Source organism: Tamandua tetradactyla, chromosome X (assembly GCF_023851605.1).
Source record: "Tamandua tetradactyla isolate mTamTet1 chromosome X, mTamTet1.pri, whole genome shotgun sequence".
Lineage (NCBI taxonomy): Eukaryota > Metazoa > Chordata > Mammalia > Pilosa > Myrmecophagidae > Tamandua > Tamandua tetradactyla.
The window spans coordinates 131,235,240-131,259,753 of record NC_135353.1 but is presented as its reverse complement, the minus strand read 5'-3'; the positions used below and the strand labels follow the sequence as shown (position 1 = coordinate 131,259,753).

At 36.1% G+C, this 24,514-nt stretch overlaps 1 protein-coding gene across 5 annotated transcripts in view; it reads left to right on the top strand.

The window, feature by feature from the left end:
* USP9X (ubiquitin specific peptidase 9 X-linked) overlaps positions 1 to 24,514 on the top strand; it is a 180,188-nt gene that overhangs the window by 32,262 nt on the left and 123,412 nt on the right. For 4 of the 5 annotated variants that reach the window (XM_077145755.1, XM_077145759.1, XM_077145757.1 and 1 more), the window contains one exon: positions 2,328 to 2,379. The exons of the other annotated variant lie outside the window; for it this stretch is intronic. The gene's annotated coding sequence lies outside the window, so the exon portion shown is untranslated. The remainder of the gene's footprint in view (positions 1 to 2,327; positions 2,380 to 24,514) is intronic. 5 annotated transcript variants of the gene reach the window in all.

The following is a 24,514-nucleotide window of genomic DNA, read 5'->3' as shown; positions in this document are numbered from 1 at the left end:
CTCAGTGTTGTAACTAAAAATATTCAAGGAGAGATTAGAAGTAGACTATCTTACATTTTGTGCAGGTAATTTCCTACTTTTAATAGTCTTTGAGTGCCCCTCCCCAATTTCCTTCAAAGTTTAATCCTTCTAAGTATCTCTTTGGTACCCCTTTATGCTTAAATTAAAACAGGTGTTTCTCCAACTTGAATTTGTATGATACTCTTACACATTCATACATACATGTATATTGGAGTATCTAGATGATTGCCTCATAATCAAGACCTGGGATACCATTTCAGTATTTACATTGGCTTTGTGTTTTTAATGCATTGGCGCTCAGTTATAGCACTTGATTTGGGCAGTAATGAGAACAGGCTGATTTAACACATAAATAATGTCTTGGTGCTAAGGGCCAATGCCATCATAGCACAGCATGTACACAGTGGTGTAGTAATTCAAGCAGAAGTAGGAGAGTCGAGTCTCCCACGTGGCATATGATGGCTGGTGGTAGAAGAGCCATACAAAACTCAAAAGAGCCCATGCCTTAGCAGTTAGTAATATGCTGCCATCTGTTGCATTATGTTAATATTAATAGTTTTGTTTGTGTTTAGGTTGTGAATTTGTTTTGCAGTTGGATGAGAGCAGTAAGCATAAGGAGTTTAGTCCTGATTTCATTTCCATGTATTTAAACAGCATTAAAATAGAAAGTAATTTGAGTTGGTCTTTAAAAATTCTGTTAAGCTAGAACCAGAATTAGGAAACTTGTGCTAGCCTAGTATTATTGATAGAAAACTGGCACTGGGAGTTAGATGACTCTACCTAGAGTTCCAGTGCCATATTTGCTAGGTTATTTTCCTATTTATTAAATGAAACAGATATTATATTTCTACATTTTAGGGTGGCTCATTTGTTTGTTCTTTTGTTCAGCAGATAATTAGTAAACTCTGTGTTTAATGGAGTAGAATAATAAAAACAACTAAAACTGTTGAGGCTGTTCATTTAGAGGATCACCCTAAGCAACTGTCATGTGTACATTAAGGCAGAGAATCCTGGTAACTTATAGCTGGGAGAAAAGTTTTCCCCTAGGCTGCTTGGAGATCATATTCATATGGAGCTTCTGAAGGTTCAAAAGTAAGGAATATCAAGAACAGATAATAATCTAATGAGCATTTGAAGGGAGAAATATGTGCTTGTTGTAACAACTTGTTATAGGTTGCTTTTTTCTTTAATAGTTTGCTCTTTGTGTGCTTGCATTTCACATACATTGTCCTATTAAAGCTTTCCAACAACTCTGAAGAGTAGAAAGATATTGACCACCTTGAAAGAAAAAAAATTACTTGGAGATTAAAGTTTACTGTAATAGGCATATCTGTTACACTGCAATATATGCATTTTATGTTCTGCAGAATTATGCACCAAAAAGTAATAGGGCTTATGGGGAAAGTAGGACTTCAAGCAAACTAGTCATTAAAAAGTTATGTAGGATATGTAGAATGGAATGATTTCTAAATGTTTTGCTTGTTAATTTTTTTTAATTTAAAAAAATAATAATAAGGCTATGTAGGGCGGGCCATGGTGGCTCAGCAGGTAAGAATGCTTGCCTGCCATGCCCGAGGACCGGGGTTCAATTCCCGTGCCTGCCCATGTAAAAAAAAAAAAAAAAAAAGGTATGTAACTTTGTAAATCAGAGGGCAAACAAAACCAATAAACTTTCTAATAAACAGCACAATTGTAAAGATGCTGAATTCCTGACAAACTATAGTAAACTTGGACTTAAAAATCAAAATCAAAGGTAACTTTATGAAAGAGGGGAGGTATAAGGAAGAATTGAGGTTACTGAGTTGGAGAGACAAGGCTAAATACATAAATATCAGGGAGAACTGCATAAGTACTTCCAAGACAGAACATGTGGCCAGACTGAGTCAAGAAGAATGTCAAGTGAATTGGGTATCCAGTCCAGACCTGTAAATCCTCCCCACCAGTGTATCTTGTGTTCAACTGCTGTTACCTGGGAATGCAAAACATTAATGTGCTGGGGAAGATTGCTTATCAGCTAACTTGACTTGCAAGTATGTTTACTGACATTTGCCAGTGTGGTCTAAATCCTATTACAAAAATATGTATTATATTGGAACAGATTTCATATTGATACAAGTTTTCTTGATTCCAAAACAAACCCTCATGTTCCATCATTGGTACTAAATTAAAAATTGCTGTTTTTAGAGTATTTCCCATCCAGTGGAACGTTATGTGAAAGGAAAGGAAACTAATATGTCCTGAACACCTTCTGGCACTTAAAGCTAATATAATCATCACAGTAACAGCCTTGTATCCTCATTTTACAGGTCAGGAAACTGAGTCCCAAAGAGGTTTGGAAACTTTTCCTGTGATCACACAGTAAGTGCCAGAGTAGAAATTTAAATTCATGTATGTCTGATTACAAAAAACTTGTCTTTGTATACTACACTGTTTCTGGTGGATAATTTTATGAGGCCTTTAACAAAGAATGGTTGACTAATATCAAGTAGAATTGATGAAGTTATTGTTTCTTCCCCCTTTTTGTGGTCTCCCCTTCTATAGCAGTGAAATAGACAAAAATAGTGAAGTACTATAGCAAGGTGATGAACAGCAGAGGCTTTGGTACTAGTGTGTCCAGGGTTTGAAATCTATAGATTTGCCAGATTTGTCCCTTATTAGCTACATCATCCAGGGTAATCTCTCTGTACCTCTGTTTCTTTCCATCTGTAAAATGGGAATAATGTCTTAGGTTGTTAGGAGGATTAAATAAACTAGAGGATCAGAATGTTTTAAATGATAAGTGGCACCTTGTAAATACACAAATGTTAACTGTTATTTGTCTGTTACCCCTGCTCCATTGCTTCTCTCCCTTTCTTTTTGGTTCTTTCTGTTTCTGCTTACTCTATACTGTTTTCTTGCTTTCCCCCTTTTGCTCATATCTTTGCTTTGAAATAGATTATAAGATGTATTTTGTACTGATCGAATATTGATGTTTTTCAAACTTGCTAAATTTTCATTGATGTTTTATATGTATTTGTTTAGGTGCCCATTGTTTTTGTTGCATGTCTTTTTGTGTGCCTAAATTTCTTGTATTTTATATATAAGCTTCAGGAAAACAAAATAAATAGTGATAAACTATATTTCAAGGGCAAGATCTTGCCTTCATTTCATTTTTTTTTTTTTTTTTTTTTTTTTTTTTGAGAGAGGGAGGAAAGGAAGGAAAGACAGAGAAGGAAGGAAGTGAGGAAGAAAGGGAAACATTTTTAAACATTTTCTTGTTTTATTATATTTTGTTAGTTTGTTTGTTTTTTACATGGGCTGGGGCCGGGAATTGAACCGGGGTCCTCCGGCACGGCAGGCAAGCACTCTTGCCCGCTGAGCCACCGCGGCCCGCCCTCATTTTGTTTTTTTACGGAGAATTTGGGAATTTTATTATTTACAGATGATAGGATTTTACATCTGGAAAACCTAAGAAAATCAACTAAGGAATTAATAAAAGAGTTCAATAAGATGTTTCAATATGATCACGATGCCAAAATAACTATTTCTTATATAATACCTATATACCAGCTTCTATCCCAGTTGAAATATATAGTGGAAAAACAAAATTCCATTCAGGATAAAAGGAAAAGCTAAAATACTTGTAATCACCCTAGCAAGAAATGTATGAAATCTGTTATATGAAGTGAAGCAATTTACTGCTTTAAAGACTTAATCTAAAGAAATAATAGGAAAGTCTGCAAGTAGGTGTGAGGATATTCATTGTAGGTTTGTTTATGACAATGAACTGACCAAAAATGTGAGTTTATTTCTGCACTCTCAGTTGTTTTCATCGCTCTATATGTATGTAACCTTATGTTAGTACCACACAGTCTTGAATATTATAGCTTTGTGTAGTAAGCTTTGAAATCAGGAAGTAAGAGTCCAACTTTGTTCTTTTTCAAGATTGTTTTGGTTATTCTGGGTCCCTTACATTTTCATATGAATTTTAGATCAGTGTGTCACTTTCTGCCAAAAATCCAGCTGGGGTTTTGGTAAGGGTGCATTAAATCTGTAGATCTTTTGAATGCTGTTTTCAAAAAAATGTCTTCCAACCTTTCAACATGGACTATCTTTCCATTTATTTAGGTCTCCTTTAATGACTTTAAATGGTGCTTTGTAGTTTTTAGTATACAAGTCGTGCACTACCCTTTTTTTAATAAAATATTTTTATTGAAAAATCTTTACATATAGTCCATACATCTGTACAATCAGTGGCTCACAGTATCATCACATAGTTGTGTATTCATCACCATGATCATTTTATAATATTTGCCTCACTCCAGAAAAAGAAATAAGAAAAAACTCATACATCCCATACCTCTTACCGCTCCCTATCATTGACCGCTAGTAGTGTTTCAGTCTACCCAATTTTTTACCCTTTATCCCTCCCATTATTTATTTTTTATCCTTAATTTTTTACTCATCTGCCACACCCTGGATAAAAGCATTGGACACAAGGTTTTCACAATCACATGGCCATAGTGTAAAAGCTATATCGTTCTACAATCATCTTCAGGAATCAAGGCTACTGGAATACAGCACAATAGTTTCAGGTACTGCCCTCCAGCCACTCCAATACACCAAACTAAAAAGGGATATCCACATAATGCGTAAGAATAACCTCCAGGATAACTTCTTGACTCTGTTTGAAATCTCTCAGCCACTGAAGTTTTATTTTGTCTCATTTCTCTCTTCCCCCTTTTGTTTAGGAAGGCTTTCTTGACCCCAAGATGCTGTGTCCTAGCAAATCCTGGGAGTTCTGTCACACATTGCCAAGGGAGATTTTCACCCCTGGGAGTCATATCCCACAGGGGGAGGGCAGTGAGTTCACGTGCCAAGTTGGCTTACAGAAAAAGCCCACATCTTAACAACAAAAGAGGTTCTCTGGGGGTGAGTCTTAGGCATATTATAAGTAGGCTTAGCCTATCGTTTGGAGGAATAAATTTCATAAGGCCAAACCCCAAGATCAAAGACTCAGTCTATTGATTTGGTTGTTGTCACAGCTTGCCAGAATATCAGGAATTCTCCAGATGGGGAAGTTGAATATTGCCTCCTTTCTCCCCAGTACCCCGAGGGAACTTTGCAAATACTTCTTTATTCTCTGCCCAAATTACTCTGGGATATATCATGGTATCACACGAACCTGGACAAACCAACGTCTCATGCCGTATTCAAGATTCCATGTACTTATGGTGTTCAATAAATCTGACCATACAAGTTAAATTAGATAATACGCTACCCAAAATACAAATTTTACACCAAATAAACATCTCTCTCTTCGGTCTCACACAGAAGTTGAAGTTTTAAAATATGGACAATGTCATCCTTTACCCTGTATTCTAATCTACCTTAGTGTCCTATTCAGATCAGCTTCATTCATATCTCTGCTTGAAGTCTGATCCCTTTTTTCAACTTTTTAAATAGTTCTTTATGGGGTACAGCTGACTTTGGAGTCTCAGTCGTCACACACCTGAAATTTCTGGGAATGACCAGGTTATATACAAACTGCTCGGTTTCTCAGAATTTAGAAATAACAGTTAAAAAAACTCCAGAACATATGTGACTGCTGTAAGAGCTTACAAACTAGGACTCTTTACAGTAGGCCTCAACCTGATAACCCATGCTGTTTACTACAGTTCACCGAGTTTTTAATATTAGAGTTAGTCTGTATGAGTGAGGCATGATATTTTGATATTTCTCTGTTTCTGACATTTCATTCAACCTGCAGTCCTTAAGGTTCATTGACCAACTTGCATGCCTCACAGTGTACTATCTTTTTAGATTTATTCCTAAATGTTTTATTCTTTTTTATGCTATTATAAATAAAATTGTTTTCTTTCATTTGTAGTATATACAAATGCAATTGGTTTTGGGGGGCTGCTTTTTAAAATGGAGGTAAAAATTACGTAACATAAAATGAGCCCTTAACTATTATAAAGTATATAATTCAGTGACATTTACTTATGTTGCACAAATATTATTTCTATGTAGTTTGAAGACATTTTCATCACCCTTAAAGGAAACCAGGTACCCATAAAGTGGTTACTCACAATTCTCCCTCCCACTATCCCCTGGCAACCACTAATCACCTATCTACATCAGTGGATTTATCTCTTCTGAATATTTTATATAAATAGAATTAGGCAATATGTGACCATTTGTGTCTAGCTTCTTTCACCTAGCATGATGTTTTTGAAGTTCATCTATGTTGTAGTATTTATCATTTTGGTTATCTGTTCATCAGTTGGTGAACCTTTGGGTTTCCACGTTGTGGCTGTTGTGATTTCTGCTGATAAGAGCATTCATGTTCTGATCTATAGTTTTTTTTTTGTTTGTTTTGTTTTTTTTTTCTCTTATATATTTGTGTACTTTTTATTTTTATTTGTGTTTTCTCTCTGTGTTATCACTTTATTTCTTTTTCTGTTGTAGTGCTATTTCTTTCTCTAAATCGATGCATATGTACTGAGAAATGATGACCATACACCTATGTGATGATATTAAGAATTACTGATTGCATATGTAGAATGGATTGATTTCTATTGTTGTGTTAGTTAATTTTTTTAATTAAAAAAAAAAAAAAAGAGCATTCATGTTACAGATACTTGTTTCAATGCCTATTTTCAGCTCTTCCAGGTATATACCTAGGAATGGAATTGCTAGGTCATATGGTAGTTAATTTTGCATAGTGTGTGAGAGTACTTATTTTTCCACATCCTCACCAGTCAGTGTTTGTGAAGGAATGGTATTAATTCCTTAAATGTGTAGTAAAAGTGAGGCCATCTGCACTTTGTTGGAAATTTTAAAATGATGAATTCAATATCTTGTTATATTCATGTTTTTATTTGAGTAATTTCTAGTAGTTTAAATTTTTCTAGGAATTCGTCCATTTCATCTAGTTTATCATCATTTGGTTGTTTATAGTACCCTTGTAATCCTTTCATTTCTTTAAGGTCAGGAGTGATATTCCTTCTTTTCATTCCTTTTCTACTAATTTAAATTTTGCCACATTTTCTCTTGATTTATCTAGCTAGTTTTTCAATTTTGTTCTTTTTAAATAACCAGCTTTTGATTTTGTTGTGCTTACTTTGGGTTTAGCTTGCTCTTCTTTTTCTGGTATCTTAAGGTAGATTAGGTCATGGGTTTTTTTGTTTTTTGTTTTCAGCATGCATTTTGTTACCTTTATTGGACTTTTTTTTTTAATTGTGAAAAATAATATATACAAAAAAGCAGTGTATTTCAAAGCACACTCCAACAATTAGTTATAGAACAGAATTCATAGTTTGGTATGGGTTATGGTTCCACAATTTTAGATATTTCCTTCTGGGTGTTCCAAGACACTGGAGATTAAAAGAAATATCAATATAATGATTCAGTAGTTATACTCATTTGTTAAATCCTAACTTCTCTGTTATAACTCCACCTTCTCCTTTGATCTTTCTCCCAATCTTGTAGGGGTATTTTGTCTATGCACATTCTAACTTTTTCATGTTGGAAAGGGCTATTGATAATATGGGATGGGGAATGGAACTAGTTGATGTTCGGGAGAGGCTGGCCCCTCTGGATTTCAGGACTTACTGGGCTGAGAAACCCATCTGGAGCTTGTAGGTTTCTTGAAAGTAATCATAGTGCATGGAGCCTTGCAGAATCTTAGGTAAAGCCCTAGGTGTTCTTTAGGGTTGGCAGGAATGGTTTTGATTGAGGTTTGGCAAACCATGTTAAAGAGCAATGTCTAGGTAAAAACCTAAAATTGTGAAATTGTAACCCATGTCAGACTCTGAAATATGTTCTACAACTGACTGTGGTGCTGGGCTTTGAAATTTATTGCTTTTTTGTATATATGTTTTTGGTTTGGGTTTTTTTTATTCCCACAAAAAAGAGAAAAAATGTCGATTGTGGTGATCAAAAAATATTTATGCCTTCTAACCTCCTATATTCTGGAGCAGCTAGAAGGAAAAATTTGAGAGGATTATATGTAGCCATGACAAACTTCTGGCATCTGTCCTGTAACTACTTGTAGAAGAGTGCTTTGAAAACTATTGCTTTTTTATTTCTTTGCTTTGTATGTATGTTATACTATACAACACAAAAGTTAGAAAAAAAAAGAAGAGCAATACCTAGCTGAAGCTTGTTTAAGAGTAGCCTCTTGACTCTGCTTGAACTCTTTGAGCCATTGATACCTTGTTACAGTTCTTTTCCCCTTTTTGGTCAGACACGCATTGTTAATCCCATGGTGCGAGGGCCAGGCTCATCCTTGGGAGTCATATCCCATGTTGCCAGGGAGACTTTCACCCCTGGATGTCATGTCCTACGTAGGGGGAGGGTAATGATTTTCCTTGCAGAGTTGGGCTTAGAGAGAGAGAGAGAGGCCATATCTGAGCAACAAAAGAGGCCCTCTGGAAGTAAGTCTTTGGGTCATAGGTTTTGAGGTGGTCTTATTTCTTCTGTAGTTGGTACATATAACAGATTTTTTAAAAAATAAATTATTGTAGTAACATATATACAACCTAATTTCCCATTTTAAGCACTTTCAGGCCTACAATTCAGTGGGATTAATTTTGTTCAAAATGTTGTGCTACCATTGCCACTCTCCATTACTCCAAATTTTTCATCATCCCAAACAGAAGGTGCACCCCTTTTTCCTTCTCCCAGGCCCATGATAACATGTAACCTGCTATCCATCTATGAAATTTTCTTATTGTGGGTATTTCATATATGCAAAATCATAGTATTTGTCTTTTTGTATCTGGCCTATTTCATCAACAGGATGTCTTCAAGGTTCATCCATGTTGTAGGGTATATCAGAACTTAATTCCTTTTTATGACTGCGTTATATTTCACTTTATGTATATACTATATTTTGTTTATCCATTCATCAATTGATAGACACTTGAGTAGCTTCTATCTTTTGGCAGTTGTGAATAATGCCACTAGGAAGTTGGTGTGAAAATATTTGTTCAAGTCTCTGCTCTGAATTATTTTGGGTATATACTTAATATTGGGGTTGCTGGGTCATACGGTAGTTTTTTACTTAGCTTTTTGAGGAACCACCAAACTCCTTCCACATTGTCATCCAAAATGAATGACTATTCCCATTTCTCAGCATCCTCTCCAACACCTGTTGTTTTCTTTTTAATAGCAGTCATTTTATTTTATTTTATTTTATTTTGCATAGGCAGGCACGGGAACTTGAACCCGGGTCTCCAGCATGGCAGATGAGATTTCTGCCACTGAGCCACTGTCACCCTGCCCAATAGCAACCATTTTAATGGGTGTGAAAATGGTATCTTATTGTGAGTTTTTTTAACCACATTTTTACTGGGAAATATAACATATACACAAAAAAGTCAATACATTTCAAAGTATGTTTTAACAAGAGTTGTAGAACAAATTTCAAAGTTTGGTATGGGTTACAGTTCCACAGTTTCAGGCTCTTCCTTTTAGCTGCTCCCTTATACTAGAAATTAAAAGGAAATATGAGTATAATGATTCAGTAGTCATACTCATTTGTTAAATCCTAACTTCTCTGTTATAATTCCTCCTCCTGTACTTGATCTTTCTTCCAATCTTTTGGTATATTTGGATTATGCCCATTCTAACTTTTTTCATGTTGGAAAGGGGTATCAACAGTATGAGATAGGGGGATGAAACTGGTTGATGTTCTTGAAGGTACCAGCACCTCTGGGTTTCTGACTTATTTGGCATATGAACCATTTGAAGTGTTTAGGTTTCTGAAAAGTGAACTTAGTGCGTGCAGCTTTTGTAGGTTCCCAGATACAGTCCTGGGTGTTCTTTGAGGTTAACAAGAATGATGTTGGTTAGAGTGTGGCAATCCAGGGAATTAACAGTATCCAGCTGAAACTTCCATAAGAGTACCCTCCAGAATAGCCTCTTAACTCTTTTTGAATTCTCTTAGCCAGTGATACCTTATTTTGTTACATTACTTTTCCCCCTTTTGGTCAGGATGGCATTGTTGATCCCACAGTGTCAGGCTCATTCCTGGGAATCATGTCCCACATACATTGCCAGGGAGACTGACATCCCTGGATATCCTGTCCCATGTAGGGGGGAGAGTAATGATTTTCCTTGCAGAGTTGGGCTTAGAGAGTGGCCACATCTGAGCAACAAAAGAGATTTTCTGGAAGTAACTCTTAGGCAAGATTATAGGTAGGCTTAGCTTCTTCATTACAGAAATAAGCTTCATAAGAGCAAGCCTTAAGCTCAAGGGCTTGGCTTATTAACTTGGGAGTCCCTAGTGTTTGAGAGAATATCTGGGATTTCCCAGGTTGGAGTTTAGTACTTCCATTGTACTAAAAACTAACATTGGAGTGTTGGTTTTCCTCTAGTCCCTCAAGGGGCTTTTTCGATAGTTTAAAATTATCTGCCCAACATACTTTGGGATGTATCCACATATTACATGAAGCTATACGGAATTAAAAGCCCTCATTCCCCTTCTGGGCTCCATGTATTTGGATTGTTTAAATGAGCTATCCAGACGGTTCGAGTTTGGTTGTGTGCTATAGAAACTTTAGGCTTTGAACAAAATAAAGCTCTCCTTATAACCTGATATCTCCCTGGAACTTTGTCTACCTTTGTGACACCTAAGACTCACAGTTGGAGTTCTCCAGCTCTGAAAGTCAGCATTGCTACATACAACAACTGTTAAAGAAACCTCAAGAGATCAGGCTTCAGTTAGAGATAAGAATGAAGCTGATTGGGTAGAGACTAAGGTAAATCAGAATACAGGGGTAAGGATGACATTGCTGGTATTATAGAACTTCATCTACTGTATGAGACCCAAAGAAGAGAGATTTATGTTGCCTGAAACCTAAATTTGCATTTTACCTATTGCTAATCTTTTCATGTGCTTTTTGGCCATTTGCATATCTTCTTTAGGGAGATGTCTTTTGCCCATTTATTAATTGGGTTGCTTTTCTTTTTTATGTTAAGTTGAAGGATTTTTTTTATATAGTCTGGATATTAATCCTTTAATGGATATGTGGTTTCCAGATACTTGCTCCTATTGAGTAAGTTGTTTTCATTCTAAAGTTACTTGAGGAATAAAAGTTTTTAATTTTGGTCAGGTCCCAATTATCTACTTTTTGTTTTAGCTTTGATTATAAAGTCTTAAGAAACCATCAACTAACACAAGATCCTGAAGAAACTTCCCTATGTTTTCTTCTAGGAGTTTGATAGTTCTAGCTCTTGTATTGAGGCCTGTGATACATTTTGAGTTGATTTTTATGAGGTGTGAGGTGTAGGGGTCCTTGTTATTTTTTGCAAATGGAGCACCATTTGTTGAAGAGACTATTTTCCCCCAATTGAGTGGTCTTTGCCACCTTGTCAAAAATGAGTTGGCCGTAAATGTGAGCGTTGATTTCTGAGATCTCAGTTCTATTTCTCTGGTCTATATGTCTGTCTCTGTGCCAGTACCATGCTGTTTTAATTACTGTGACTTTGTAATAAATTTTAAGATCAAAAGTATGAGTTATCCAGCTTCATCCTCTTGTTTAAGGTGGTTTTAGCTATTTGGGGCCCCTTACCCTTCCATATAACTTTGATGATTGGCTTTTCCTTTTCTGCAAAGAAGGTTGTTGAACATTTTATTGGGATTATATATTGGATCTGTACATTGCTTTGCATAGTATTGACATCTTGATGTATTTCGTCTTCCAGTACATGGACACAGAATATCTTTTCATTTATTTAGGTCTTCTATGATTTCTTTTAGTAATATTGTTTAGTTTTCTTTGTACAAGTTCTTTACATCCTTGGTTAGATTTATTACTGAATATTTCATTCTTTCAGTTGCTCTTGTAAATGGATTTTTTTTTCTTGGTTTATTCTTCCATTTGTTCATTGGTTATGTATAGAAACACTACTGATTTCACCGTGTTGATCCTGTATCTTGCTGCTTTGTTGAATTCATTTGTTGGGTCTAGGAACTTTGTTGTAGATTTTTCGGGATTTTCTATATATGGGATCATATTTGCAAATAGGGGAAGTTTTACTTCTTCCTTTCTAATTTGGATGCTTTTATTTACTTTTCTTATGTCCTCGATCTGCTAAGAACTTCAGTACAATGTTGGATAACAGTGTTGACAGTGGGCATCCTTGGCTTGTTCCTGAACTTAAGAGTGAAGGCTCAGTCTTTCACCATTAAGTAGGATGTTAGCTGTGGCTTTTCATGTGGTTTATCCTATAGAGAAACTTTCCTTCTATTCTTAGTGTTCTAAGTGGTTTTATCAAGAAAGTGTGCTATATATATTTTTTTAATAGTTTTATTCAAACACCATACAGTTTATCCAAAATGTACAGTCACAGGCTCCTGGTATTATCAGAGTTGTGCATTCATCACCACAATCAATTTGAGAACATTCTCATTACTCAAAACAACAGCAACAAAACTAAAAAAACCTATACTCCTTATACCCCCCTATTATTGAGACTTAGCATTGATATGGTATGTTTCTTACAGTTGATGCAAGAATATTACAGTGTTACTGTGAACTATAGTCAATAGTTTGCATTAGTTGTATTTTTCCCCATATACCCCCATCCTGTTTTAATACCTTATAATAGTGACGTATACTTGTTCTAGTTCTTAAAGGAACATTCTTGTATTTGTACAATTACCACAGACATCGTCCACAACAGGGTTCACTGTGATACAGTCCCATGTTTTATCCTCTAGCTTTCCTTCTCATGACATTTGCAGCCCTAAACTCCCCCTTTCAACCATAATAACACTCATGATTCAGTGCTGTTAGTTACCCTTACAATGTGCTACCAACACCTATCTATTTTCAAACATTTACAATCAACCTTATAACAAATTCTGTACAAACCGAGCATCAGTTCCCCATTCTGTACCCTCTTTCTACCTCCTTATAACTATACACTAGATTTTAGTTCCAAGAATTTGCTTATTGTAATTAGTTCATAATAGTTGAGAGCATATAGTATTTGTCCTTTTGTGTCTGGCTTATTTCATTCAACATAATGTCCTCAAGTTTCATCCATGTTGTCCCATGTGTCAAGACTTCATTTCTTCTTACATGTGAGTAATACTCCATCGCTATATATACCACATTTTGTTATCCATTCATCAGTTGACGGACATGTGTTTTGTTTCCATCTCTTGGCAATTGTGAATAATGCTGCTATGAACCTCAGTGTGCAAATGTCTGTTCTTGTCCTTGCTTTCCATTCTTCTGAGTATATACTTATTAGTGGTATTGCCAGATCATCTGGCAGTTCTAAACTTAGCTTCCTGAGGAACTGCCAAATTGTCTTCCACACAGCTGCACCATTCTACGTTTCTATAACAGTGAATAAGTGTTCTGTTTCTCCACATCCTCTCCAACATCTGTAGTCTTCTGTATTTTTTTATCCTGACCTTTCTAGCAGATGTGAAATATTATCTTGTTTTGGTTTTGATTTGCATTTCCCTAATAGCTAGTGATTTTTAACACCTTTTCATGTGCTTTTTCACCACTTATGTCTCCTCTTTGGAAGTGTCTTTTCGAGTCTTTTGCCCATTTTTTAATTGGGTTGTTTGTCTTTTTGTTGCTGAGTTGTAGGGGTTCTTTATATATTCTGTATATTAAACCCTTATTGAATATGTGGTTTCCAAATATTTTCTCCCTTTGAGTAGGTTATCTTATTTTTATGATTGTCTTTTGCAGAAAAGTTTTAAATTTTGATGGACTTTCACTTAGCTATTTTTCTTCTGCTGTGTGTGCTTTTGTTGTACAGTCTAGGAAACCATTTCCCTAACATGAGGCCTTGAAGATGCTTTCCTGTGTTTTCTTCTAGGATTTTCATAGTCCTGGTTCTTATATTTAGGTCTTCGATCCATTTTGGCCAAATTTTTTAATATGGTGTGAGGTGGGAGTCACCTTTTTGAAGAGGCAGTTCTTTCTCAATAGAGTGGACTTGGCACCCTTGTTGAAAGTCAATTGGCCAAAGATATGAGGGTCTATTTGTGAACTCTTAATTTGATTTCATTGATCTGTATGTCTTTCTTGTGCCAGTATCATGTTGTTTTGATTATCTTCACAGTAAGTTTTAAAATAGAGAATTGCAAGTCCTCCAGCTTCATTGTACTTTTTTAAGATGGCTATGGCTGGTTGGTGTCTCTTACTCTTTGTATTAACTAGGGTTCTCTAGAGAAACAGAATCAGCAGGAGATATCCATAAATATAAAATTTATAAAAGTGTCTCACGTAACTGTGGGGATGTAGAGTCCAAGGTCTTTAGGGAAGACTGCAAGCTAGCAGCTCCAATGAAGGTCCTCAGTGAACTCTCAGGAGAGGCTCACTGGCTGAAGCAGGAAGGCAGAAGAGTGACTGTCACTTCTGAATCCTCCTTAAAAGCCTTCCAGTGATTAGATTAAGCACCACACATTGCAGGAGACACTCCCCTTAGCAAATGCAGCAGCTATGGATGCAGCCAGTGTAATCATGATTTAAGTCCATGTAATGTTCTTATAGCAACAGACAGGCCAGCACTTGCCAGACCAGACAACCAAGCACCACCACCTGGCCAAGTTGACACATGAACCTGACTACGACACTCTTCCATATAGCTATTTGATTTTCTTGCTTGCTATTTTAAATGTTTTTTTTTTTTTATTTCCTCTTCAGATTGTTCATTACTAGTGTATGGAAGCACTACTTATTTTTGGGTATTGATTTTGTGACCCGGCCTTTGCTGAATTCATTTATTACCTCTGGTAGTTTTGTTGTGGATTTTGGAAGTGGGTTTTTAATTGAGTAATGGGCAGAGGCTAGAAGAATTTTGAGGCGTGTTCTAGTTTGCTAGCTGCTGGAATGCAATATACCAGAAACAAATGGCTTTTTAAAAGGAGAATTTAATAAGTTGCTGGTTTATAAAGCTGAGAAAATGTCCCAATTAGTCCCAGAAAGTCTATAGAAATGTCCAATATAAAGCATCCAGGGAAACATACCTTGGTTCAAGAAGGCTGATGAAGTTCAGGGTTTTTCTCTCAAGTGAGAAGGCATGTGGCGAAAACAGAGTTTCTCTCTCATCTGGAAAGGCACATGGTGAACATGGTCAGGGTTCCTTTCTCATCTGGAAGGGCACATAATGAACATGGCGTCATCTGCTAGCTTTTTCTGGCTTCCTGTTTCATGAAGCACCCCAGGAGACATTTTCCTTCTGCATCTCCAAAGGTCGCTGGCTGGTGGACTCTGTTTCTCATGGCTATGTCGTTCTGCTCTGCTATCTCTCAATCTCTCTCATTCTCCAAAATATTTCCTCTTTTATAGAACTCCAGAAACTAATCAAGACCCACCCAAGTGGGTGGAGAAACATCTCCCCTAATCCATCTTAATAACCACTCTTGATTGGGTTACATCTCCAGGGAGATCATCTAATTACAGATTCAAACATACAGTATTGAGTAGGGATTATTCTGCCTTTACGAAATGGGGTTTTGATTAAAACATGGCTTTTCTAGGGGACATACATCCTTTCAAATCAGCACAAGGCACATGATAGAAAATGCCTAAATTGCTTTGAAGAGACTGTGGAAATACGGAAATTAAAGGTGCTTCTGGTGAGGTCTTAGATGGAAATGAGCACATTATTGGAAACTGGAGGAAAATCCATCCATCTTTGTTACAAAATGGCAGAAAGTTGGCAAAATTATGTTGTAGAGTGTTGGGTGGAAAGTAAAACTTGTAATTGATGAAGTTAGTTATTTATTTGTGGAAGTTTCTAAACAAAATGTGGAAGGTGTGGCCTCATTTCTCCTTGCTGCTTGTAAATTTGCAAGAAGAAAGGGACAAATTGAAGAAGGGTTTATTAAGCAAAAAGGAACCAGAATTATGGTTCTTTCTCAAAGGCAGTTTCTGTTGCCTGCTTTTCCCCGTATATAGGTCACACATATTTCTTTGTATGTCTTGTAATTTTTTTTTAACACAAAACTTTACCTTTTAGATAATAGAGTGTACTAACTCTGAATGTTAATCCCACTCACCCAGTATTCTGGGTTTGTTGTTATTCCCTTGCTTGCTTAAAGGTTTTACTCGCTGCCCAGATTATTTCAGTGAAGTCTCTTTGCCCTGCAGCATGCAGTGCTTGCAGCCTGTGACTAAGCTCTTCAGAGGGGATAACCTTGGGCAGCACACAGTCACTCTGGGAGAAGATGGCTTTCACTGACTCTGATCTCTTTGGTGAGCTGTCTGCCTCTATTGGTATCAGACGCTGATGTTTGCCTCCACTAATTGCTGCTCCATTGTTCTACTGCTTTAGACAATGCCCTGGAACCTCAGTTGGGCCATGGTCTTTTACAATTAAATTCTTTTTGCCTTCCAGGAGTAATCTTTAAGGTCTTTCCTGGGGGGTTTTGCCTACCACAGGAGAGCTTTTCTTAGTTCTCTTTCCCTGGTTCTCTTGGGTAAACTTATAACGGGTTTAAGGGTTTAGCTTGTTGCTGACATGGAGCTACCAGCGTCTTAATTGCTTATCATCATTAGTGTATTAGTTTCCAGGGCCTCCATAAGAAATCACCACAAACTGGGTGGCTTAAAACAACAGAAGTTTATTCTCTGTCAGTTTTGGAGGTTAAATGTCCAAAATGAAGTTGTCAGCAGAATTGGTTCTTTCTCACCAAACTTCTGTTGGTTGCCAGAAACCTTTGACATTCCTTGGCTTGCAGACACATCAGACCAATCTCTGTCTCTATCTTCACATGCATTCTTGTGTATCTTGGCAAATCTTCTCTTTTCTTGTAATGCCACCAGTTATATTGGATTTAGGGCCAACCCTAGTTTGGAAAGACCTAGTCTTTATTGCTTCTGCAAATATTTTATGTCCAATTAAGTATTAGCAGTAGGTTAGGGGTGGTTTAGGATGCAACATATTTTCTGGGGGAACAACTCAACCAACAATAACTAGTTCTGTTTTCTGGAGCACCCTTAGCTTAGAACTTTTTTGTACTGTTTTACAAATAAAGTCAATTCACTTTGGGAGAGCTTCAGTGCATTCTTCTTCTAGCTTGGCTCGCCTCCTTGGTAAAACGTTTGTACACTGCTCCAGAGTAGGGTTCTGGGCAGGGGCTTGCCTCTCCCTGTGTGGAGCCTCCACTCTATGAGTAAACTGGGGCAAGGGTGATTGGGGTCCCAGTGTTCTTTGCCTTGCTTCACACTTCTGTCCCACAACTTGGGGTCTTGGCCGAAGAAGAGAGCCTCAGATCTTTCCACCATTCTTACCCTGAAATAGAACCTCTGCAACTCAAACCTGAGAAGTAACTGGCTGCCTTTCCCTCCTGGGGAGATAGAGTAGCCCTCGACTGGAAACGGGGGAAGAAGGAGCTGGTAGACAGATCAGGAGTGGAGTGTCTGTCATGTTGAACTAGGAGGAGAGAGGGAGGGAGGGGAAGCTGGTCATGGCTCAAATGCCATAACTTCGACTGTTCTTAGCTGAGAAATGGTAAATTTTCTAGAATAAATTCTTCTTCTTTCTGCCAGTTATGGTGGTTTTGCTGGGTAGAGAGTCTGTAGACCTTCTGATGCCACCATTCCAGAAGTAATTTCTGTATCATGAGTTATTTTAAAGTTACTCACATTGACCACAGCTAAAAATTAGTGTTTGAGAATGCCTTGGAAAGGATAATGAAATGTACTGAAGCTTTTATGTACATGTAAAAGCTTTCAGTACCCTTATGTGTACATATGACTTGACACTTAGTATGGAGAAGTTTTGAATAAGAGTATTTAGTAATTTACTGAGCATTTCTACGTGAATAAATCTTTGCTGCCATGAAGAATTTCAGGTGTGAGATGCTGTTCTGTTGTGATTGTTCAAGGAAGTTACACATAGGAAGTATTAGTCAACATACAGAATGATTTAGCATCAAAAATTAGAACTGTGTGTTTAATAGTGGTATTAATAGAATTATAGGCATTTAGGTTAAGTAACATATTTGAATTTAACAAAGATTAATTAGACATCTTAATTTGCATTAGCCTGGCCTGTTGATTGTCTGTGAAGGTGCCTAGAGCTAGTATCACACTTGGGGATAAAAACCTGTGGTTAATATAGCTGCTTTGACTAGCTTTGTGTATAATTTATCATAATGTGTGATAAAAATATGTCCTGTGCTAATGATAATAGCAGTGCTGGTGAAGCTAGGAATAGAAAGGCCTTTACCTTTGAGCAAAGGCTGGTTTGAAAATTGCTTAGGGATATTTGGGTTTATAGCTATGGACTCAAGAGCTATTAAGAATAACTTGCTGTACTTCAAATTCCTTAACATGGAATCTTGTCTTCCCATTGAATGTAAGTTTTGATAATGTGACTTTTGATTATGCTCTATTTCTTAGAAATAGAGCTGTTGTGGTTTAGAAGAAAATTATGTGGCATGTAGCCACTTCATGATGTAGAAGATTATTTAACATGGGAGAATTATGGATTAAGTGAAAAATCCATTTAAAAAAATTGGTTTCTGTATCAGAAGTATTTTGATAAAGAGGGATGGGGATGTAGTAAGATAGGTGGTAGTTCTGCTTACCCCACACTGCCCTTATTTTTTCAACATTTTAAATTATGGCATGATGCTTAAAACTGTAGAATACAGGGATTGTTGTACTGCTTGAGTTTAAATCTGATTCTATGACTTTGATAGTCTGTTCTCTGTGCTTCAGTTTATTCACTTTTTTTTCTAATATATTTTTAGTTAAGTTGACACAAATAGAAGTATAGGAATTATTTGCAAATTACACTATACCTCTAGAAAATCCAAAGGAATACCCAGTTTAACCAAGGATATACACTGAAAACTACAAAACACTGTTGAAAGAAATTAAAGACTTCAGTAAATACGGAGATATCCCATGTGTGTGGTATTATAAAACTTGATATTGTTAAGAGAACAATATTACCCAAAGCAACCTACAAATTGATTGCAACCTTATCAAAATTCCAGCAGCCTTCTTTTTGCAGAAATGGGAAAATCATTCCTCCAATTCTTATGAAACTGCAAGGGGCCCTGAATAGCCAAAACAGTGTTAAAAAGAACAAAGTTGGAGGACTCACATTTCCCAATTCTGAGTTGTACTATAAAGCTGCAGTAATCAAAACAGTGTGGGTGCTGATAGAAAAAAGGTAGCATAAAGATAGAAATAAAGATCAAAGGAACGGAATTGAAAGTTCAGAAACAGACTCATACATCTATGGCAAGTTGATTCGCGCTGCCCCCCCCCCCCCCACCAGGGGTTAAAAATTTAATCAGAGTTTATATAACATATGGGGGGAGAACTTTTACTTTTTTCTTTGCACTATTCTGGTTTTTCTTTTTACTGTAAGCATACTTTTTTTTTTTTTAACTTTTTTATTGTATAGTATAACATATATACAAAGCAAAGAAATGAAAAAGCAATAGTTTTCAAAGCACTTTTCAAAAAGTGGTTGCAGGATAGGTTCCAGAGTTGTCATGGGCTGCCATATGTTCCTCTCATATTTTTCCTTCTAGCTGCCCCAGAATATAGAAGGCTATAGGGCTTAAATACTTTTTTCCCATATTCACTTTTGAAATGGGGCTAATAATAGGGTTGTTTTTGAGGATTAAGTAAGTTAATGCATGTAGTTTGCTTAGAATAGTGCTTAGAACAAAGTAGACACTTGTTAGCTAACATTATCACTGGTAATAAGAAAACTTTTATTTAATATTTGAGGTGCATTATTTTGGTACATCAATTTGAAATTGGAAAATGAGAGACAGTTGAAAAAATAAGTGGGCTGATTGTAAATGACCTTGAATAATTTTTCCATAACAAGTGGAAAGTGAGAAACCATTAAAGGTTTCAGACATGGAAACTGTTGCAAGAGTAATTTATGTGGTATACCAAACTGATGGGTAGCATGGAGACTGGCCAGAATGCTGTTAATATAGGAGTCTAAGTTAGAAGTGGTATGAGTGGGAGTAAGTAGTAAAAATTACATTGGACATATAAAAGTAGGATTGAATTGATGAAGATGGAAAGGGAGAGCATTTGAGGGTTTTGTTGGTTGGTTGTGCAGCTGGCTGAGAGCATTTTAAATCACTGTAATGTAAGTTCTTTCAGTCCTCTATATGTTAGCATATTCACTACTGAATAATGTACAGATTGTTAGAGTTGTAATTAGCTTTAAGTTTGCTAAAGTTTTTCATTTTATAGTGATCTGCAAAAGTAGTGTGGTTCTAATGCCCAAAGGCTAAAAAGTATAGCTTGTATTTTGCAGTTATGCTTCTTGCCTCTGGTAAAGTCAAATATTTTAAGACACATACAAAATTTATAGATTTTTGTTAAATTTAGGAAGGCATTTGAAAGTAAGAAAAATAATTTTGAGTAGTTTTTCCTTTGATTTTCATATATAAAACCAGAATGGGTAAAAGTCACAAGATAAATTTTCATGGATGAATTTAAGAATGAGCTATCAAATTCTTTTTTAAGAAACTCAACTCATTTTTATGTCCAGCAAAGAAAATATTTGTTGGGGTGCTGAAATTAACTGTTGATTATTTCTTGTCTTTGTCTTCAGTCTGTAATGTTCCACAAGAACACATATTTGCCTGTCTTGTGCACTGCCATATTATATTCTCAAATGCTTAGAACAAGATGTGGCGCAGAGTAGATGCTGACGGGACCTCCCCCCCCCCCCATTATAGAAGTTGTGGGTTTATAGAACAATCATGCATAAAATACAGGATTCCCATATATTATGCTATTATTAGCACCTTGCATTGGTGTAGAACATTTGTTTCAATTTATGATGGTACATTTCTATAATTGTAATATTAATTATACTCCATGGTTTAACTTAAGGTTCACTGTGTAGTGTAGTTCCATGGATTTTTTTGAAAAATATTTTTATTGAGAAATCTTCACACATAGTTATAGTCCATACATGGGATACAATCACTGGCTCACGATAACATCACACAGTTGTGTATTCATCACCATGATCATTTTTAGAATATTTGCATCACTCCAGAAAAAGAAATAAAAAGGCAAAAGAAAAAAACGTATACATCCCATACCCCTTGCCCCCCCCTCATTGATCACTAGTTACTTCAGTCTACCCAATATTTTACCCTTTATCCCCCTATTATTAATTTTTTATCCTTATATTTTACTCATCTGTCTATACCCTGGATAAAAGGAGCATCAGACAACAAGGTTTTCACAATCCCAGTCACATTGTAAAAGTTACATGTTTATATAATTGTCTTCAGGAATGAAGGCTACTGGAACACAGCTCAGCAGTTTTAGGTACTTCCCTCCGATCACTCCAATACACCATAAACTAAAAAGGGGACATCCATATAATGCATAAGAATACCTCCAGAATAACCTCTCGACTCTGTTTGAAATTTCTCAGCCACTGAAACTTTATTTTGTCCAATTTCCCTCTTCCCACTTTTGGTCAAGAAGGCTTTCTCGATCCCATGATGCAGGGTTCTGGCTCATCCCAGGATCCATGGATTTTTTAAATTTATGTTCTGTTCCCATATATACAACTTAACATTTCCCATTTTAGTGACATTCAGATACGTATTTTAGTGCTGTTAATTATATTCACAATATAGTACTCCCATTACCAAAACATTTCCATTATTCCAAACAGAAACCTTGTGCCACTTAAGCCTTAACTTCGCATTCCCTATCCCCACTCCTTTCCCTGGTCAACCTATATTCTAGATTCTGACTCTTGATTTTGCTTATTGTATTACAAACCAGTGATTATATATCACATATAATATTTGTGTCTGGCTTATTTCACTCTCCATGTTGTCTTCAAGGTTCGTCCGTGTTGTCACATGTATAAGGACTTCATTCTTTTTTTTTTTTTTTGCATGGGCAGGCACTGGGAACCAAACCCACGTCTCCGGCATGGCAGGCAAGAACTCTGCCACTGAGCCACCATTGCCCGCCCAGGACCTCACTCCTTTTAATGCTGAATAATATTCCATTACATATATATATATATCACATTTTGTTTATCCATTCATCAGTTGATGGACACTTAGGTCGCTTGCATCTTCTGGCAATTGTGAATAATGCCACTATGAACATTGGCATGCAGATATCTGTTCATGTTGCTGCTTTCAATCCTTTTGGGCATATACCTACTAATGGGATTGCTGGGTCACCATTTCTATAGTTAGCTTCTGAGGAACTGCCAAACTGTTTTCCACAGTGGCTCCACCATTTTACATTTCCACCAGCAGGGAATGAGTGTTCCTATTATTATTCCACATCCTCTCCAGAACTTATTTTCCATTTTTTCAATAGTAGCCATTTTAATGGATATGAAATGGTATGTCATTATGGTTTTGGTTTGTATTTCCCTGATGACTAATGATGTTGAGAATCTTTTCGTGTGCTTTCTGGTCATTGGTATATGTTCTTGGGAGAGATATCTGTTGAATTCTTCGCCCATTTTTAAATGGGGTTGTTTGTCTTTTTGTTTTCAAGTTGAAGGATTTCATTATATATCCTGGATATTAATCCTTTATCGAATATGTGGTTTCCAAATATTTTCTCTTATTGTGTAGGTTGTCATTTTACTTTCATGATAAAAGTTCTTTGAGAAACAAAAAAAGTTTTTAGGTGAGGTCCCATTTATCTTTGTTTTTCTTCTGTTACTTTAGCTTTGGTTGTAAAGTCTAAGAAACTATTGTTTAACACCAGGTCCTGAAGATGCTTCTCTTTATTTTCTTCTAGGAGTTTGATAGTTTTGGCTGTTATATTTAGGTCTTTGATCCATTTTGAGTTGACTTTTGTATGAGGTGTGAGGTGGGCATCTTCCTGTTTACCTCCAAATGGAGGTCCAATTTTCCTGATTTGAGATTTGAAATTTTATTTAAACATTTTTTATTTTTCGGATGAGAAAACAAAGGTTTATTAAGCGATGGAATTCTTTAAGTGTCCTAGGATCATATATATGGAGTTTTTAGAGGGTTTCCATGTGCTATAAGGTATCGTTCTGTAGACTTTCATATAAAAGAAAAGAGTGGTTCTGGAATATGGAGAATGCTTGAGCAAAGATGGAATAATGACTAAATAGAGAAGGGTCATTCTTTTTGTCTTGAGGGATTTCTTTAGTATTAAGGTTCTCTGACTTAAAAGTTGTTAGAGAAATTCAGTTCTGCAGAGTTTAGGTTCAACTTGTCACATAGTACCAACCTCTACTTAGGTAAAGTTTAAAAGTGATGCTTTTTCCGTCCTGGAAGATGTTGAGATGCTTGTTTCAGTATGGAAAAATGCTTGTGTGTTCTAAAGGCAATCTAGCATTGTCATTTTTGTTGTATTTTGCATTCAGATTAAATCTGAATGAAGGGAAGGGAGAACAGTGACCATTACAGAAAAAGCTATTTACACAATAAATTTTATTTTTTTTTTAAATAAAACTTCAAATTTCATTTTGTGCAGTAAATTTTCACACGGATTTGTTGAATTTGAGCTTTCCTGTAGAAAGTGATTATTTTATCAGTTTTAAAATTATTTGAATAACTGAGTTGCTCAGTTGTGTGTAGGATACTAACTAGAAGGCTTGATCTAGTCCTGGTAGGTATGCTTTAAAAATAAATAAATAAAACAGGCTTGGTTAGAGCCTTGCTTTTCAAATCAAGTAAAACAATGTAATTTTCCAACTGTTTTCCCCGCTTCGATTGAAAGGAATTTATTAAGAAGAGTAGCAGTGTTAATTCTTGGATAACTTACTATGGCATATCTGTTTTGAATGTTTTTTCTTGCACTCAAACCATTCCAAATTATATCTGAAAACGCTGTTTGTTTTGAAATTTGTTTCTTAAATATTCTAGAACCTTGAATAGCAAGCATATTATAGAAAAGGAAAAGAAAATTACATTTGTTCAGAATAACTGTGTCATCAGGTACTTATGAGATAATTTATATTAATAGAATTCTCACGATATTTTTGTGGATAGCATTCTCAGGTTTAAAAGCCTAGAAAAAGAATGAAAGAGGTTGTTACTTGTCTTAAAACTAGGCAACTTGTAAGTGACAGAGCTGGAATTTTGAACAAAAGTTACAGAAATTATTTTTATTTGCTCCATACCTAATTCTTGCTCTTAATCTAGCAACCTTGCATAGTAAGGGAAAGGTATCAAATTCTTATATGGTAGAGAAGATGGCTGTTAAAATAGCAGAATAGAGCAGCATATGCTTATGCTACATGAAGACCTGACATTCATGCCCATAATAAAATTTGCCCATCAGTATTAGAAATCAAGAAATGTGGAGAATTTGGCAGAAGTAATAGAAACAGAAAAACCAAGAGCCCAAAAGATGAGACTATGTAAGAAATAGGAATGACAAACAGTTTGAGGCTTTCTCAGTTACATATCCACAAAGAAGCAGAAGACGGTTTAGTTCTGTGATCTGGGAGAAAAATGTCTTTTGGGGGAAAGGGTTGAACACGCTGCCACCTTATTTCCATT